Source organism: Silene latifolia, chromosome 2 (assembly GCF_048544455.1).
Source record: "Silene latifolia isolate original U9 population chromosome 2, ASM4854445v1, whole genome shotgun sequence".
Classification (NCBI taxonomy): Eukaryota; Viridiplantae; Streptophyta; class Magnoliopsida; order Caryophyllales; family Caryophyllaceae; genus Silene; species Silene latifolia.
In genome coordinates this window covers 43,123,705-43,140,624 of record NC_133527.1, presented here as the reverse complement: position 1 = coordinate 43,140,624, position 16,920 = coordinate 43,123,705, and the positions used below count along the sequence as shown (strand labels likewise).

The 16,920-nt window shown below is 43.8% G+C and overlaps 1 long non-coding RNA gene across 1 annotated transcript; it reads left to right on the top strand.

The window, feature by feature from the left end:
* Positions 1–4,354: 4,354 nt before the first annotated feature.
* LOC141629450 (uncharacterized) lies at positions 4,355–12,024 on the top strand. Its single transcript, XR_012537285.1, has 2 exons — positions 4,355–4,447; positions 11,820–12,024. It is a non-coding gene; the product is annotated as an uncharacterized LOC141629450 (long non-coding RNA).
* The last annotated feature ends 4,896 nt before the right edge of the window (positions 12,025–16,920 follow it).

The window sequence follows — 16,920 nt, the reverse complement described above, 5'->3', positions numbered from 1 at the left end:
ACTGTCTCACCACTCCTAGTCTTCCTAACCTTCCGGTCAAGAATCTGCTTAGGTACCTCAAGATATGATAAGGACTCATCTAGCTCTAAGCTCTCTGCCTCTAACACATGTGACGGGTCACTCACATACTTCCGCAGCTGCGATACATGAAACACATTATGCACTCTCTCTAACGCAGCTGGTAAAGCCAGACGATATGCAACCTCCCCAACTCGCTCTAAGATCTCATAAGGCCCGATGAACTTCTGACTCAGCTTGCCTTTCTTCCCAAATCTCATAACCCCACGCATAGGAGACACTTTCAGAAGAACCTTGTCCCCAACCTGAAACTCTATATCCCGGCGATGTAGATCTGTATAACTCTTTTACCTATCCTGAGCTGCTCTCATCCGTTCCCCGATCATCTTTATCTGTTCAACCATCTCATGTACCATCTATGGTCCTAGAACCACTGCCTCAGCACTGTCGTGCCAACATATCGGACTCCTACATATCCTTCCATATAAATCCTCAAACGGTGTCATGCCAATACTAGTGTGATAGCTGTTGTTGTAAGAAAACTCTATCAAATCCAACCTCTGTTCCCAGCTACCACCAAAGTCCATCACACAAGCTCGCAACATATCCTCAAGAGTCTTGATCGTTCTCTCAGTCTGACCGTCTGTCGCAGGATGAAAAGCTGTACTCATCTTTAAAGTTGTTCCCAAAGATTCCTGCAACTCTTTCCAAAACCTTGAGATAAATCTCGCATCTCTGTCAGACACTATGTCCTTAGGGACTCCATGTAACTTTAGCACATTCTTTCGATAAGCCAAAGCTAATTGTGCTTTAATCCATGTATCTTTCATTGGCACAAAGTGAGCTGACTTGGTCAGTCGATCCACTATCACCCATATTATGTTGTTACCCTGTTGACTCTTTGACAAACCCACGATAAAATCCATAGAAATGGATTCCCACTTCCACTCAGGTACCTCTAAAGACTGAATCTTACCTTGTGGTCGTCGCTATTGCCCTTTAACTCTCTGGCATGTCAAACAACGGGCCACAAACTCAGCTGTTTCTTTCTTTATCCCAGTCCACCAAAACGTGTTCTTCAAATCCTTGTATAGCTTGTCACCACCTGGATGTACTGAATACGGTGTACAATGTGCCTCTGTCATGATTTTCTTTTTCAGCTCCTCATCATTAGGGACACACCACTTACCATCGAACCTCAAACTACCATCTGTATGAGTAGAGAATCAAGACACTGTCCCTTTCTCTACTCCAGCTCTCCACTCAACCATTTTAGGATCCAGAGCCTATTTACCTCGAATATCATCATAAAGATCAGGTTGTACTGTCAAATCTCCCACAGCATCCCCTCTCTGCATCATATGTATCCCAAACTTCCCCACCTCATCTCTCAACCTCATCAAAGATAGAGTTGTACACAGGGAGTGTAAACTCTTCCTACTCAAACCATCTGCAACAACATTGGCTTTCCCTTCATGGTAGATAATATCCATGTCATAATCGCCAATCAGCTCCATCCACCTCCTCTGTCTCATGTTCAACTCCTTTTGAGTGAAGATGTACTTGAGACTCTTGTGATCCGAAAATACCTTAAAGGTCGCCCCATAAAGGTAATGTCTCCATATCTTGAGAGCAAACACCACTGCACCCAACTCTAGATCATGTGTAGGATAGTTCTCCTCATACGGCTTCATTTGCCTAGAAGCATAGGCAATCACCTTACCGTTCTGCATCAACACACATCCCAACCCATTCTTTGAGGCATCTGTATAAACCTCAAAGTTCTCGATCCCTTCAGGCAATGCTAAGATAGAAGCTGTGGTCAAACGCTCCTTTAATATTTGGAACGCCGTCTCACAACTCTCATCCCAACGAAACCTGTTCTCTTTCCTCATCAAAGCTGTCATAGGTCTAGCTAGCTTGGAGAAATCATTCACGAACCGTCTGTAGTATCCAGCTAAACCCAAGAAACTCCTGATCTCAGCAACATTCTTTGGTGCTTCCCACTTTGTCACTGCCTCAATCTTTGCCGGATCCACAGCTACTCCCTCCTTAGAGATCACATGCCCCAGAAAAGCAACTTTCTCTAACCATAACTCACACTTGGACAGCTTAGCATACAACTCATGCTCCCTCAAAGTCTGCAACACAATCCTCAGATGCTCCTCATGCTCCTCCTTAGTCTTAGAGTAGACTAAAATGTCATCGATAAACACCACCACAAACTTGTCCAAAAACTGTCTGAAGATTATGTTCATCAAGTCCATAAACACAGCCGGTGCATTAGATAACCCAAACGGCATCACCACATACTCGTAATGGCCATACCTCGACGTGAAAGCTGTCTTCGGTATGTCCACCTCTCTAATCTTCACTTGATGGTACCCCGACCTCAAATCAATCTTAGAAAAGACTGATGCACCACTCAACTGATCAAACAGGTCATCTATCCTTAGCAAAGGATACTTGTTCTTCACTGTCACTCGGTTCAGCTCTCTGTAATCTATGCACAACCTCAAACTCTCATCTTTCTTCTTCACGAAAAGAACTGGTGCTCCCCACGGCGATACACAAGGTCTAATGTATCCCTTCTCTATCAGATCATCTAACTATTTCCTGAGCTCCTCCATCTCTTTAGGACTCATCTGGTACGGTGCTTTAGAGATTGGCCCCGTCCCCGGTTTCAACTCAACGGTGAAATCTATCTCCCTCTTTGGCGGTAACCCCGGAATCTCCTGTGGAAAAACATCTGCATACTCTCCCACCACTGGTATCTAATCAACTGTCGGACTCTCTATCCGGTCATCTCTCACATGGTACAAGATCAAAGGACATCCCTTCCTCAGATAAGACTTCAAGGTGACAGCTGCAATCAACTTAACTTTGGGTTTGACTAGAAACCCACGATAAGACACACTAACACCCCTAGGCCCTCTCAAAGATACTTTCTTTTGATGACAGTCTATCTTAGCTTTGTACTTTCCTAACCAGTCCATCCCGACTATCATCTCAAAACCGTCAAAAGGAAACTCTAGCAAGTCTACAGGTAGATCAACTTGCCCAACTATCATAGATACATCTCTAAACAACCTCCCACATGATACAGACTCACCCGAAGGTATAAAAACTTTCTCACTTACATACTCATATACCCTCAAACCCAACCGTTTAACATGACTCGAAGATACAAACGACTGAGACGCCCTCGAATCAAACAAAACAAAGGTATGAATATGGTTAACAAGAAAAGTACCAGTGATAACATATGCATCATCTTCAGCTACTTTCTTGTCCATCATGAACAGCTTTCCACTGGTCTTCTGTCCACCTCCTTGGGCAGTACTGGCTGATGTGGTCGGCTTAGCTCCCGACCCCTGATTGTTGTTGTTGTTCGTAGCTGGTTTCTGATAAGAATTACCGCCATTGCGGTTACCTCCACCCTGATAGCTCTGACTTCCCCGGTTATACCATGACCCAGACGGTCTTTTACTCGCATAACTCTATGCAGGTCCCTGAGAATAGCTCCCCCGAGCCGATCCCTGAAAAGCTCCCGGTGCACTCGTGCACTCATGTCTCTTGTGGCCTACACCGCCACAGCCATAGCAGGTCATCCTCCAACTACCGCTACCACTCACACGACCACGCCCAAAGGAAGCCCCAGCACTGAATCCTAACCCAGAAGAAAACCCTCTAGCTTGGGTGTGGTTGCCTTTCTTATGACTAGATTGGCCACCACCCTCACTCTCAGCCTTTCTTTTCTCACTCACTCTCTCTTGAGCCATCTCCACCAATTTCTCAGCTCTCCCAGCCCTCTCAAAAGCTTCCTTAACATCGGTAAGGACTCCCACGGGTAACTTATCCATAATCTTGTGTAATACTCCGTATTTATATGTCTTGGGGTACTCTATCGAGTAGCCCTTACTCTGTCGAGTAAGGGTAAGTTGCGAAATAAAATAGTTTCTGACCTGTTGGGTACTCGATCGAGTAAGGGGGTACTCGATCGAGTACCTTGGGTACTCGATCGAGTGTCCGGTTTTACGGGGAGTTTTCTCGGGTTTTGTTAATTATGCGATTTAACGTATTTAAATATAATCGTCATTGTTTTAAATCACTTTTACAAAACCTAAAACCCTGTTTAAGAGAGAAAGCAGCCACTTCATCTTCCTAATCGCATTCTTAGCAATTCCCGGAGTTCAGACGGTCAGTTCTTGTCGTAATTCGTATCGTTGAGTTCCTTGCGTCAAGGGTAAGCTTTTAACATAATTTTTATAAAGCTTTGTTAAGATTGGTTAAACCCTAATTTAGGGATTGGGGGTCTTGTGTGTAGTATGTGATGTGTAGTCTCTATGTGTTATGTGATAGGAGGAGGATTCGTAGAAGAGGCGTTTTGATACAGCTGTAGATACCGTCTGCTTGTTGTGCTTTCCAGGTAGGATTTCCTACTCAGTATTAGTCCCATAATGGGATATTGGTGATGTGCTGTAGTTAGTTGTTTGATATGATGATTGTACTGTGTTTGTGGTTGTGATTGCTGTTGACGGTTCTCGAGATGCGTTCTCGGCTGAGTGGGGTCACTTGCGGGAGTGACTTCACGCCCTAGTTTCGCCCTTCGTGGAACCCGCCACGGAAGGGGATGTGAACATTAATGGGACAGGGTTATCGCTCGGTATAATGAGCGGGGCTTAGGTGGGAACGGCCGCGGTCCCCCATCGCGTGGTGGGTCCAAAGGACGATCGGTATTGAGATGATGGGAGTTGGTGTGTGTGTGTGTGTGTGTGATTCAGGTAATTTATCTGTTTATCTTATTATTGTTATCTATATTGATTGTGTGATTAGTACTGACCCGGTGTTGTTTTGTAAACCTGCGGTGATCCATTCGGGGATGGTGAGCGGATATTGAGCAGGTATTGAGATGAGTACTGGGATAGCCGGGATGCCACGACATGACGATAGGAGTCTTCCATTTGTAGCCTTAGTTTATTTACTTTTCGATTAGACAGTCATTTGAGAATAATGTATCGCACTTTTAGTTGGTTTCATGGATTGTAACTATTCGTTAAACTATTTATAATAAATGTTGTTTCTTTATTGTTGTGTGATTATCATTGCCTCGGGTAACCGAGATGGTAATGTCTTCATACCTGAGTGGTCCTGGTAAGGCACTTGGAGTATGGGGGTGTTACAAATGGTATCAGAGCGACGATCCTGAAACCTGTAACCAATGAACTTAATGAACATAGGGAGTCAATTAAAATGAACCCGGGGTAAAAGTTGTAGGAGCTAGTGCAAAGGCTTGGGAGACGTCCTAAAGTCGCGGGGGTCGCCCTACAACTTTGAACCGGTCACATGGGGGAAGTGTTTGTCGAGTTGTATGTGTGTTTGGTTAACTTGTTTACAAATTTGATGGAATGTGTTGATTGTTGGATGTTCGAAGTTGGAAGTTGAGAAGTGAAAGAAAAGTGATGATATATAGAAACTGTTGATGAAATGATAGCATGTTGAATGTTTTACAACGTGGCAATTAATAGCATGATCGTTATGATATAATATGTGATTTATAAAGTTTAACATGTTAGCATATGACGTAACATGCGGGTAGCTTTTACGAATTAGTGTTACTCGATCGAGTGAGACTGACTCGATCGGGTGGGTTTTTGGCGAGTTTGAGTCCAGAATCGAGTTTTGGGGCACTCGATCGAGTAACTAGGGGTACTCGATCGAGTAGGGGGTCACTCGATCGAGTAGGTAAGAGATCAGAAGGTCTGTTTGGTTTTGGAGTTTGGGTACTCGATCGAGTACGTGGGGCACTCGATCGAGTAGCCCGTTACTCGATCGAGTGGGTTTGGGAACTCGATCGAGTAGGTTCTGGGGGTCGCGTCTTCGTGTTTTGAAGTTTAGTACGTATGTTCATATCTACCCCTTTTCTTATATATGTATAGTTTCAAGATGCCGCCCAAGAGAACTGCTTTGTACGCGAGAGCTGAGCTTATGACCGTGGATGACATCGTTAAGATGTTAGAGCACCAGGATGCTCTTACTGAGACCCTGAAGAGAGTGAATGAGGACAAGGATAAGAGTAAGGAGAAGGAGGTTGATCATTCAAAAATCAGCCTCTACATTGCGAGGTTTAACCCGAAGGAATACAAGGGGGTTGGGGAACCTAACCTTCTTGATAGTTGGCTGAGAGAGATGGAGAACATCTTAGACTTGGTTCATTGTCTGATGAGATGAGAGTGGAACAGTGCGTTCTACCCGAGGGAGGCGCGGGCAAGTGGTGGGATTCAGTGAAGGTGAGTGCTAAGGAGATATACACCAACCAAGGCTTACCCGCTATACCTTGGGAGGAGTTTCGTAGGGGTCGTGAGGAAGGAGTTCGTACCGGAGCATGTAAGGAGTAAGTTGAGGGAAGAGTTTGATAAGTTTAAGATGACCGCTGAGATGTCGGTAGCCAAGTACTACAGACAGTTCAATGAGAAGTCCGGGTATGCTGAGGATATGGGTTTGAGTGAGGAGAACCTGGCATTGAGGTTTGAAAGAGGGTTGACTACCATGATTATGGATAAGTTACTCGTGGGGATCCTTACCGATGTTAAGGAAGCTTATGAGAGGGCTGGAAGAGCTGAGAGGTTGGTGGAGATGGCTCAGGAGAGGTCAGGTGGTGAGAAGAGGAAGTCTGAGAGCGAGGGTGGTGGCCAATCGAATCACAAGAAAGGCAACCACAATCAGTCTAAGGGATTTTCTGCTGGGTCTGGGTTTAGTGCTGGGGCTTCCTTTGGGCGTGGCCGTGGGAGTGTGAGTAATAGTTAGGGAGTGACCTGCTTTGGTTGTGGTGGTGTAGGCCACAAGAGACATGAGTGCACGAGTGCACCGGGATCTTTTCAGAGACCTGCACAGAGCTTCGCGAGCAACAGACCGGCTGGATCATGGCCAAACCGGGGAAGTCAGAGTTACCAGAGTGGAGGCAACCGCAACGGCGGTAATTCTTATCAGAAGACACCGACAAACAACAACAACAATCAAGGGTCGGGTGCTAAGCCGACCGCATCAGCCAAGATCTTGTCCGGGGAGGTGGGCAGAAGACCAGTGGCAAGTTGTTCATGATGGAGAAGAAGGCAGCTGAGGAGGATGCGCACGTTATCACCGGTAACTTCCTTGTTAACGGTATTCCTACGTTTGTTTTGTTTGATTCGGGGGCTTCTCAGTCGTTTGTGTCTTCGAGTCATGTTAAACAGTTGGGTTTGAGAGTATATGAGTCTGTTAGTGAGCAAGTTTTCATACCTTCGGGTGAGTCTGTATCGTGTGGGAGGTTGTTTAGGGATGTATCTTTGATAGTTGGGCAAGTTGATTTCCCTGTAGACTTGCTAGAGTTTCCTTTTAATGGTTTTGAGATGATAGTTGGGATGGATTGGTTAGGAAAGTATAAAGCTAAGATAGACTGTCATCAAAAGAAAGTATCCTTACGAGGTCCAAAGGGTGTTAGTCTGTCTTATCGTGGGTTTCTAGTCAAACCCAAAGTTAAGTTGATTGCAGGCTTGCAGCTGTCACCTTGAAGTCTTATCTGAGGAAGGGATGTCCGTTGATCTTGTGTCATGTGAGAGATGACCGGATAGAGAGCCCGACAGTTGATGAGATACCAGTGGTGGGAGAGTTTGCAGATGTTTTTCCAGAGGAGATTCCGGGGTTGCCACCGAAAAGGGAGATAGATTTCACCGTAGAGTTGAAGACAGGGACGGGGCCAATCGCTAAGGCACCGTACCGTATGGGTCCTAAGGAGATGGAGGAGCTTAGGAAGCAGTTGGATGATTTGATGGAGAAGGGATACATTAGACCAAGTGTATCGCCTTGGGGAGCACCAGTTCTTTTCGTAAAGAAGAAAGATGGGAGTTTGAGGCTATGCATAGATTACGGGGAGAGTGAACCGTGTGACGATAAAGAACAAGTATCCTTTGCCAAGGATAGATGACCTGTTTGATCACCGAGCGGTACAGTCTTTTCTAAGATTGATTTGAGGTCGGGGTACCATCAGGTGAAGATTAGAGAGGTGGACATACCAAAGACAGCTTTCACGTCGAGGTATGGCCATTATGAGTATGTGGTGATGCCGTTTGGGTTGTCTAATGCGCCGGCAGTGTTTATGGATTTGATGAATAGAATCTTCAGACAGTTCTTGGACCAGTTTGTAGTAGTGTTTATCGATGATATCTTAGTCTACTCTAAGACTAAGGAGGAGCATGAGGAGCATCTGAGGATCGTGTTGCAGACTTTGAGGGATCATGAGTTGTATGCTAAGCTGTCCAAGTGTGAGTTCTGGTTAGAGAAAGTTGCTTTTCTGGGGCATGTAATCTCTAAAGATGGGGTAGCTGTGGATCCGGCGAAGATTGAGGCAGTGACAAAGTGGGAAGCACCGAAGAATGTTGCTGAGGTTAGGAGTTTCTTGGGTTTAGCTGGATACTACAGACGGTTCGTCAAAGATTTCTCCAAGATAGCTAGACCGATGACAGCGTTGATGAGGAAAGAGAACAGGTTTCGTTGGGATGAGAGTTGTGAGACGGCGTTCCAAACATTAAAGGAGCATTTGACCACAGCTCCTGTCCTCGCATTGCCTAAAGGGAGCGAGAATTTTGAGGTTTATACGGATGCCTCGAAGAATAGGTTAGGATGTGTGTTGATGCAGAATGGTAAAGTGATTGCCTATGCTTCTAGGCAATTGAAGCCTTATGAGGAGAACTACCCTACCCATGATCTGGAGTTGGGTGCAGTGGTGTTTGCTCTCAAGATTTGGAGACATTACCTTTATGGAGCAATCTTTAAGGTATTTTCTGATCACAAGAGTCTTAAGTACATCTTCACGCAGAAGGAGTTGAACATGAGACAGAGGAGGTGGATGGAGTTGATTGGCGACTACGACATGGAAATCATCTACCATGAAGGGAAGGCCAACGTTGTAGCTGATGCTTTGAGTAGGAAGAGTGTACATTCCTTGTGTAGGCTCTATCTTTGATGAGGGAGGGATGAGGTAGCGAGCTTTGGGTTACATATGATGCAGAAAGGAGATGCCATGGGCGATATGACAGTACAACTTGAGTTTTATGATGATATTCGGGATAAACAGGCTTTGGATCCTAAGATAGTGGAGTGGAGAGCTGGAGTAGAGAAAGGGACAGTGTCCCGGTTTTCTATTCATACAGATGGTAGTTTGAGGTTTGATGGTAGGTGGTGTGTTCCTAATGATGAGGAGTTGAAAAAGACGATCATGACAGAAGCGCATTGCACACCATATTCAGTTCATCCAGGTGGAGACAAGCTATACAAGGATTTGAAGAAAACGTTTTGGTGGCCTGGGATGAAGAAAGAGACAGCTGAGTTTGTGTCCCGTTGTTTGACATGCCAAAGAGTTAAAGGGGAACAGAGAAGACCACAAGGTAAGATTCAGTCTTTAGAGGTGCCTGAATGGAAGTGGGAATCCATTTCCATGGATTTCATTGTGGGTTTGCCTAAGAGTCAACAAGGTAACAACATGATTTGGGTGATAGTGGATCGTCTGACCAAGTCAGCTCACTTTGTTCCAATGAAAGATACATGGACTAAGGCACAACTGGCTATGGCCTATCGAAAGAACGTGCTTAAGTTACATGGAGTCCCTAAGGACATAGTGTCTGACAGAGATGCGAGGTTTATATCGAGGTTTTGGAAGGAGTTGCAGGAATCGTTGGGAACAACTTTGAAGATGAGTACAAAGATTTCATCCTGCGACAGACGGGCGGCAGAGAGAACAATCAAGACTCTTGCGGATATGTTGCGAGCTTGTGTGATGGATTTTGGTGGTAGCCGGGAGCAGAGGTTGGACTTGATAGAGTTTTCTTACAACAACACTATCACACCGGTATTGATATGGCACCGTTTGAGGCTTTGTATGGGAGGAGATGTAGGAGTCCAATCTGTTGGGACGATAGTCTTTGAGGCAAAGGGTTTTAGGACCAGAGATGGTGCATGAGATGGTGGAACAGTTAAGATGATCGGGGAACGGATGAGAGCGACCCGGGATCGACAAAAGAGTTATGCAGATCTACATCGTCGGGACATAGAGTTTCAAGTTGGGGACAAGGTTCTTCTGAAAGTGTCTCCGATGCGTGGGTTATGAGATTTGGGAAGAAAGGCAAGTTAAGTCAGAAGTTTATAGGGCCTTATGAGATCTTAGAGCGAGTTGGGGAAGTTGCTTATCGTTTGGCTTTACCAGCTGCGTTGGAGAGAGTGCATAATGTGTTTCATGTATCACAGCTGCGGAAGTATGTGAGTGACCCGTCACATGTGTTGGAGGCGGAGAGCTTAGAGCTAGATGAGTCTTTATCATATCTGGAGGTGCCTAAGCAGATTCTAGACCGAAAGGTTAGGAAGACTAGGAGTGGTGAGACAGTTTTGCTTAAGATCCTCTGGTCTAACCACGAGACTGAGGAAGCTACATGGGAGGCAGAGGATATCATGAAAGAGCGTTACCCTTTCCTTTTTGATCAGGTATGTATGGTTACGGGGACGTAACCTTGTTTCTTTTAGGAGGGTAGGAGATGATCGCGAGTAGTTTTAAGAGTTTTATACACCTTTTATAGGTAGTGTCGGTATGTTTGTCGGGATGAGTTGGGTTAGTATCATGTTTTATGTTATGTTAAAATTTTGTTTGGCTTTTGAGTCGGGAATGTTGTGGGAGTACCTTTGTTTGGTAGTGGTTTGAACTTCGGGGACGAAGTTCCTTTTAAGGAGGGAAGACTGTAATACTCCGTATTTATATGTCTTGGGGTAATCTATCGAGTAGCCCTTACTCTGTCGAGTAAGGGTAAGTTGCGAAATAAAATAGTTTCTGACCTGTTGGGTACTCGATCGAGTAGCTGGGGTACTCGATCGAGTAAGGGGGTACTCGATCGAGTACCTTGGGTACTCGATCGTGTGTCCGGTTTTACGGGGAGTTTTCTCGGGTTTTGTTAATTATGCGATTAACGTATTTAAACATAATCGTCATTGTTTTAAATCACTTTTACAAAACCTAAAACCCTGTTTAAGAGAGAAAGCAGCCACTTCATCTTCCTAATCGCATTCTTAGCAATTTCCGAAGTTCAGACGGTCAGTTCTTGTCGTAATTCGTATCGTTGAGTTCCTTGCGTCAAGGGTAAGCTTTTAACATAATTTTTATAATGCTTTGTTAAGATTGGTTAAACCCTAATTTAGGGATTGGGGGTTTTGTGTGTAGTATGTGATGTGTAGTCTCTATGTGTTATGTGATAGGAGGAGGATTCGTAGAAGAGGCGTTTTGATACAGCTGTAGATACCGTCTGCTTGTTGTGCTTTCCAGATAGGATTTCCTACTCAGTATTAGTCTCATAATGGGATATTGGTGATGTGCTGTAGTTAGTTGTTTGATATGATGATTGTACTGTGTTTGTGGTTGTGATTGCTGTTGACGGTTCTCGAGATGCGTTCTCGGCTGAGTGGGGTCACTTGCGGGAGTGACTTCACGCCCTAGTTTCGCCCTTCGTGGAACCCGCCACGGAAGGGGATGTGCACATTAATGGGACAGGGTTATCGCTCGGTATAATGAGCGGGGCTTAGGTGGGAACGGCTGCGGTCCCCCACTGGCAGGGCTGGTCCAGTGGACAGTCAGTATTGAGATGATGGGAGTTGGTGTGTGTGTGTGTGTGACAGTTCAGCTGTCTGTTTATCTTATTATTGTTATCTATATTGATTGTGTGATTAGTACTGACCCCGGTGTTGTTTTGTAAACCTGCGGTGATCCATTCGGGGATGGTGAGCAGATATTGAGCAGGTATTGAGATGAGTACTGGGATAGCTGGGATGCCACGACATGACGATAGGAGTCTTCCGCTGTAGCCTTAGTTTATTTACTTTTCAGTTAGACAGTCATTTGAGAATAATGTATCGCACTTTTAGTTGGTTTCATGGATTGTAACTATTCGTTAAACTATTTATAATAAATGTTGTTTCTTTATTGTTGTTTGATTATCATTGCCTCGGGTAACCGAGATGGTAATGTCTTCATACCTGAGTGGTCCTGGTAAGGCACTTGGAGTATGGGGGTGTTACATCTTGGGTGTCAACCCTCTCTCAAACCTCAGCGCCAGGTTCTCCTCACTCAACCCCATATCCTCAGCATACCTAGACTTCTCATTAAACTGCTTGTAGTACTCAGCAACTGACATATCAGATGTCATCTTAAACCCATTAAACTCCTCCCTCAGCTTACTCCTCACATGCTCCGGTACAAACTCTTTCCTCATAGCCCTCCGAAACTCTTCCCAAGGTATAACAGGTAATCCCTGGTTCGCATACATCTCCCTAGCACTCACCTTCACCGTATCCCACCACTTGCCAGCTGCTTGCCTCAGGTAGAACACATCTTGTTCTACTCTAATCTCATCAGGACAGTGAATCGGGTCTAGTATGTTCTTCATCTCACGACGCCAGTTGTCAAGAAGGTTTGGTTCCCCAGTTCCCGTGTACTCTTTTGGGTTGAACTTCGCCATGTAGAGACTGATCTTAGAGTGATCAACCTCCTTTTCCTTTCCCACTTTCTTTAAAGCCTCAGTAAGAGCATCTTGATGCTCCAACATCTTAACGACATCATCTATGTTCATGGTCTCAGCTCTCGCATAATAAGCGTTTCTCTTGGGCGGCATCTTGAAACTATATAAGAAAGGGTAGACATAAACATACGCACTAAAACCTCAAAGCACGAAAGCGGACTGCCCAGAACACACTCGATCGAGTGTCTGGCCCTACTCGATCGAGTAAGAGGCTACTCGATCGAGTGCCCACCATACTCGATCGAGTGCCTCGATATCAGACCCCAAACAGACCTTCTGATCTCTAACATACTCGACCGAGTAGCCAGGCTACTCGATCGAGTGACCCCCTACTCAATCGAGTGCCCGAGGTACTCGATCGAGTGCCCAAAAACTCGATTCTGGTTGCAAAAACGTCAAATACCCACTCGATCGAGTCAGACCCACTCGATCGAGTCATGCTAACTCGAATACGCTACCCGCATGCTATATCATCTCGCAACATATTTTATGCAACTTTATAAACTCAACATTATACTATAGTTAAGCATGCGATTCTACCAATCTTTTTATACGATCAACAAAACAATTATATCATGTTATCAAACGCCACATAGTAAACATCCAACATGCTTCATGTTCAAATAACAGTACTATATACGTCATCAACCTTTCATTCACAACTCAACCTCATACTCCAAACATCCAACAATTACAACGTACTTCATCACATCCACACACAAGCTAACAAACAACACATACGACCTTGACATACACCCCCCATGTGGCCGGTTCAAAATTGTAGGGCGATTTTGCGACTTTAGGACGTCTCCCAAACCTTTGCATTAGCTCCTACAACCTTTACCCCGGGTTCAATTTAATTGACTCCCTATATTCATTAGGTTCATTGGTTACAGGTTTCAGGATCGTCTCTCTGATATCATTTTGTAACACCCCCATACTCCAAGTGCCGTACCAGGACCACCCAGGTATAAGGATACTACCATCTCGGTTACCCGAGGCAATGATAATCAAATAAACAATAATGAAACAACGTTTAAATAGAAATACTTTAGTGAAATTTTACAATCCAAAAACCAAACCAAAATACGAATACATGTCTCAAACCAACTGTCTAATCAGCTAACTGAAATGTTTATTAAACTACTAGCTACAGCGGAAGACTTCTATCATCAGATCGTGGCACATCCCAGCTATCCCAGTAACTCGACTCATACCTGCTCAATAACTGCTCACCATCCCCGAATGGATCGCCACAATTTTTAAAACATTAACCGGGGTCAGTACTAATCACACAAATTATATAATCAATAGTACAGTAAACAACACAGCTCAAAAGTCACACACAATCACCCACACCAATCAATCTCCATCACCGACTGTCCACTGGACCAGCCCTGCCCGTGGGGGACCGCAGCCGTACCCACCAAATCCCCGCTCATCATACTGAGCGATAACCCTGTCCCATTAATGTGCACATCCCCTTCCGTGGCGGGTTCCACGAAGGGCGAAACTAGGGCGTGAAGCCACTCCCGCAAGTGACTCCACTCAGCCGAGAACGCATCTCGAGAACCAGAGACAAACAATCAGCAATCACAATACAACATCAACAACCGTCTGAATCAATCAACAATCACTAACTACAGCACAATCACCACACATTATGTAATTAATACTGAGTAGGGAAACCCTACCTGGAAAGCACAACACAATCAGACGATCTCACAGCTGATATCAAAACGCTTCCTCTACGAATCCTCCTCCTAATATACAAACATATTATCACTACCAATCATACAAAACAACAAAAACCCCCAAATCCCAATATTAGGGTTTAACCAACTTTAATAAAATGCTATAAAAACGGTATATAGGTCTTACCCTCGACGCAAGGATCACAACGGTATAAAGAAATATAAAATCCGACCTTCCAAGCTCCTGGATTTGCCAACAATGCGATTAAAGTGAATGACGTAGTTTGATTTCTCTTCTCACAGTGATTAGGTTTTAAAAAGTGTTTAAAGAACAATGACGGAAGCATTATATACTATAATCGCATTATTAACAAAACCCGAGAAATCATCCCCCGTAAACCGGCTACTCGATCGAGTAGCTAAGGTACTCGATCGAGTGCCCCCTTAATCGATCGAGTATCCACGTTACTCGATCGAGTAACCAACAGGTCAGAAACTATTTTAAACTGCAACTCACCCATAATCGAGAGAGTAAGGCCTACTCGATAGAGTACCCAAAGACTCATAAATACGTAGTATTACAGCTGAGAAATACGTAAGGTACTCGATCGAGTGGGCCTTACTCGATCGAGTGCACCTCTTGTTACTTGATCGAGTAATCCTTACTCGATCGAGTAGCCCTGGTAATTTGTGTGCCTCTGACCTTTATTTACTCGATCGAGTAAGTCACTTACTCGATCGAGTGACCTGTACGCGATCTAGTGACCCCTATTTTGGGTCATATGCTTATCTTTTGACTTCGTCGCATGTTATGTTTAATTCAAAGGTGATATTTTGCTTCTTTATGTATTGTTTTACATATTTGTTTGTCTTGATACGTAAGTTACCCAATCTTATGATGTAAGAGTAGCACCTTATGGTGGGTATGAGTTTGGTGGGAGGATATGCATTATATGTGGTAGTGATGGATAGTGGAAAAGGAAAGGGAAGATTGATGAGTTTATCGAGGCAAGGACCATGTTTTGTGTGATGTGGTGAGTGATATAGTCGCGTGTCGAGTGATGTAAAATTTAGTGAATATGGGTAAGAGGGTGATCTAAGTTTATGGAACGTGAGAATGAAAAGATTGAAATGAGGGATGCGAATGGTGGTAACTTGAGATGTTAAGGATTATGAAGGGAGAGGGTTATAACCGGGTTGGTTAAGAATATATGTAGTGGAAAGGTCGTTGTAGATAGATGGAAAAGAATGGTGTATAAAGAGCTTAGATTGAGTTATGCAACAATGTGGATTTGTAGATAGAGATTTAGTTTGGGGAATTTGGTTTATCAAGAGGTGGAACTAGTGTGTGCTTTTCTTGGGCAATTAACGATATGAAATGAGTTTTAGTTTGTGAGTGATAGCATGATGAGAGAAGATCCATGGTAAGAAAGATTCAGATGGTATTGATATGAAAAAAAATGGAATCTGAGTTTTAGTGCTACGAAAAGGTAACTGGATTACTAGAGAGTTAGGTACAAGGAGTAAGAAGATGAACTATTAATTAGTATTGTTGAGTATAAAGAGAAAAGAAGGATAAAAGTAAGCTGAGAAAAATGTTGACCGGAGTTATGTGATATAGAAGTAAGGAATCGTCGAGATATAGGATACTATCAAGAGGATGTGAGTTAATGGTTATATAGGAGTTTTAGGACAACATGATTAGTCATGAGTTTCGAGTAATTAAGGGAGTAAGAAGTTGGTGGAGTATTTGCACGAAACGAGATTTTTGTGGAGAGTTAGGTGACGATACAATCAAGGATATAATTGGGAAGAATGTTGAGGTAAATTTTGTTGGTGGATTTAATGCTCGTTATTTGGGATGCTAACCGAAGGTGGGAAAGGAACCGTGATATTTAGAGGTGAATGTAAGAGGTTTGATATACGAAACAATGCTAGTGTTGAGATGTTGTCACTAGTGGTTAAGGGTGATGATAAATAGGAAAGATAGCCATTTTAAAGAGGTTGATTTGTAGAGACCGGATTGATATGTACGGTTGTGAGGAAGTATAAGACGTGGTCTTTGGGGGCGGTTGCTAGTAGTTGAGTATTAGCTGTATGGTTATATTTGGCATGGGGTGATGGTTATGCAAATGGAAGAATATGTTATGAGGACATACGAGTCAAGCTCTGGCGAGAGGTAACCTTTATCAAGTGGCAACTTATGTGATCAGGATTGACTAGTTGGATGTGATTACGGGTCTATGATGAGTATAAATGTTTGTGTGAGGTTCCGACCTCACGAGAAGTGGTATGGTGTGATATTTATAAAGTTGTTATCTGAATGTTCTGTAATATATGTTGGGTACGGTAACCTAATGGAATGATATTCAAAAAGTAATAATTTGAGTGATCTGGTATGGCTAGTTATACTTGCATGTGTATTCATGATATATGTTTATTCCGTGATATGGTAGGGGGATTATATTCATGAGATTTTTATATGTTTATTCCATATAATATGTTGCGTTGTGATCTAGTAAAGTGGTTTTGAGTAAGTTTTCTTGTCCGGGAAATTATACTGAGTCAGTGTTTATGGGATTGAGTAAGTTCCGATGTCTATCGATTTGGTTGTAGTG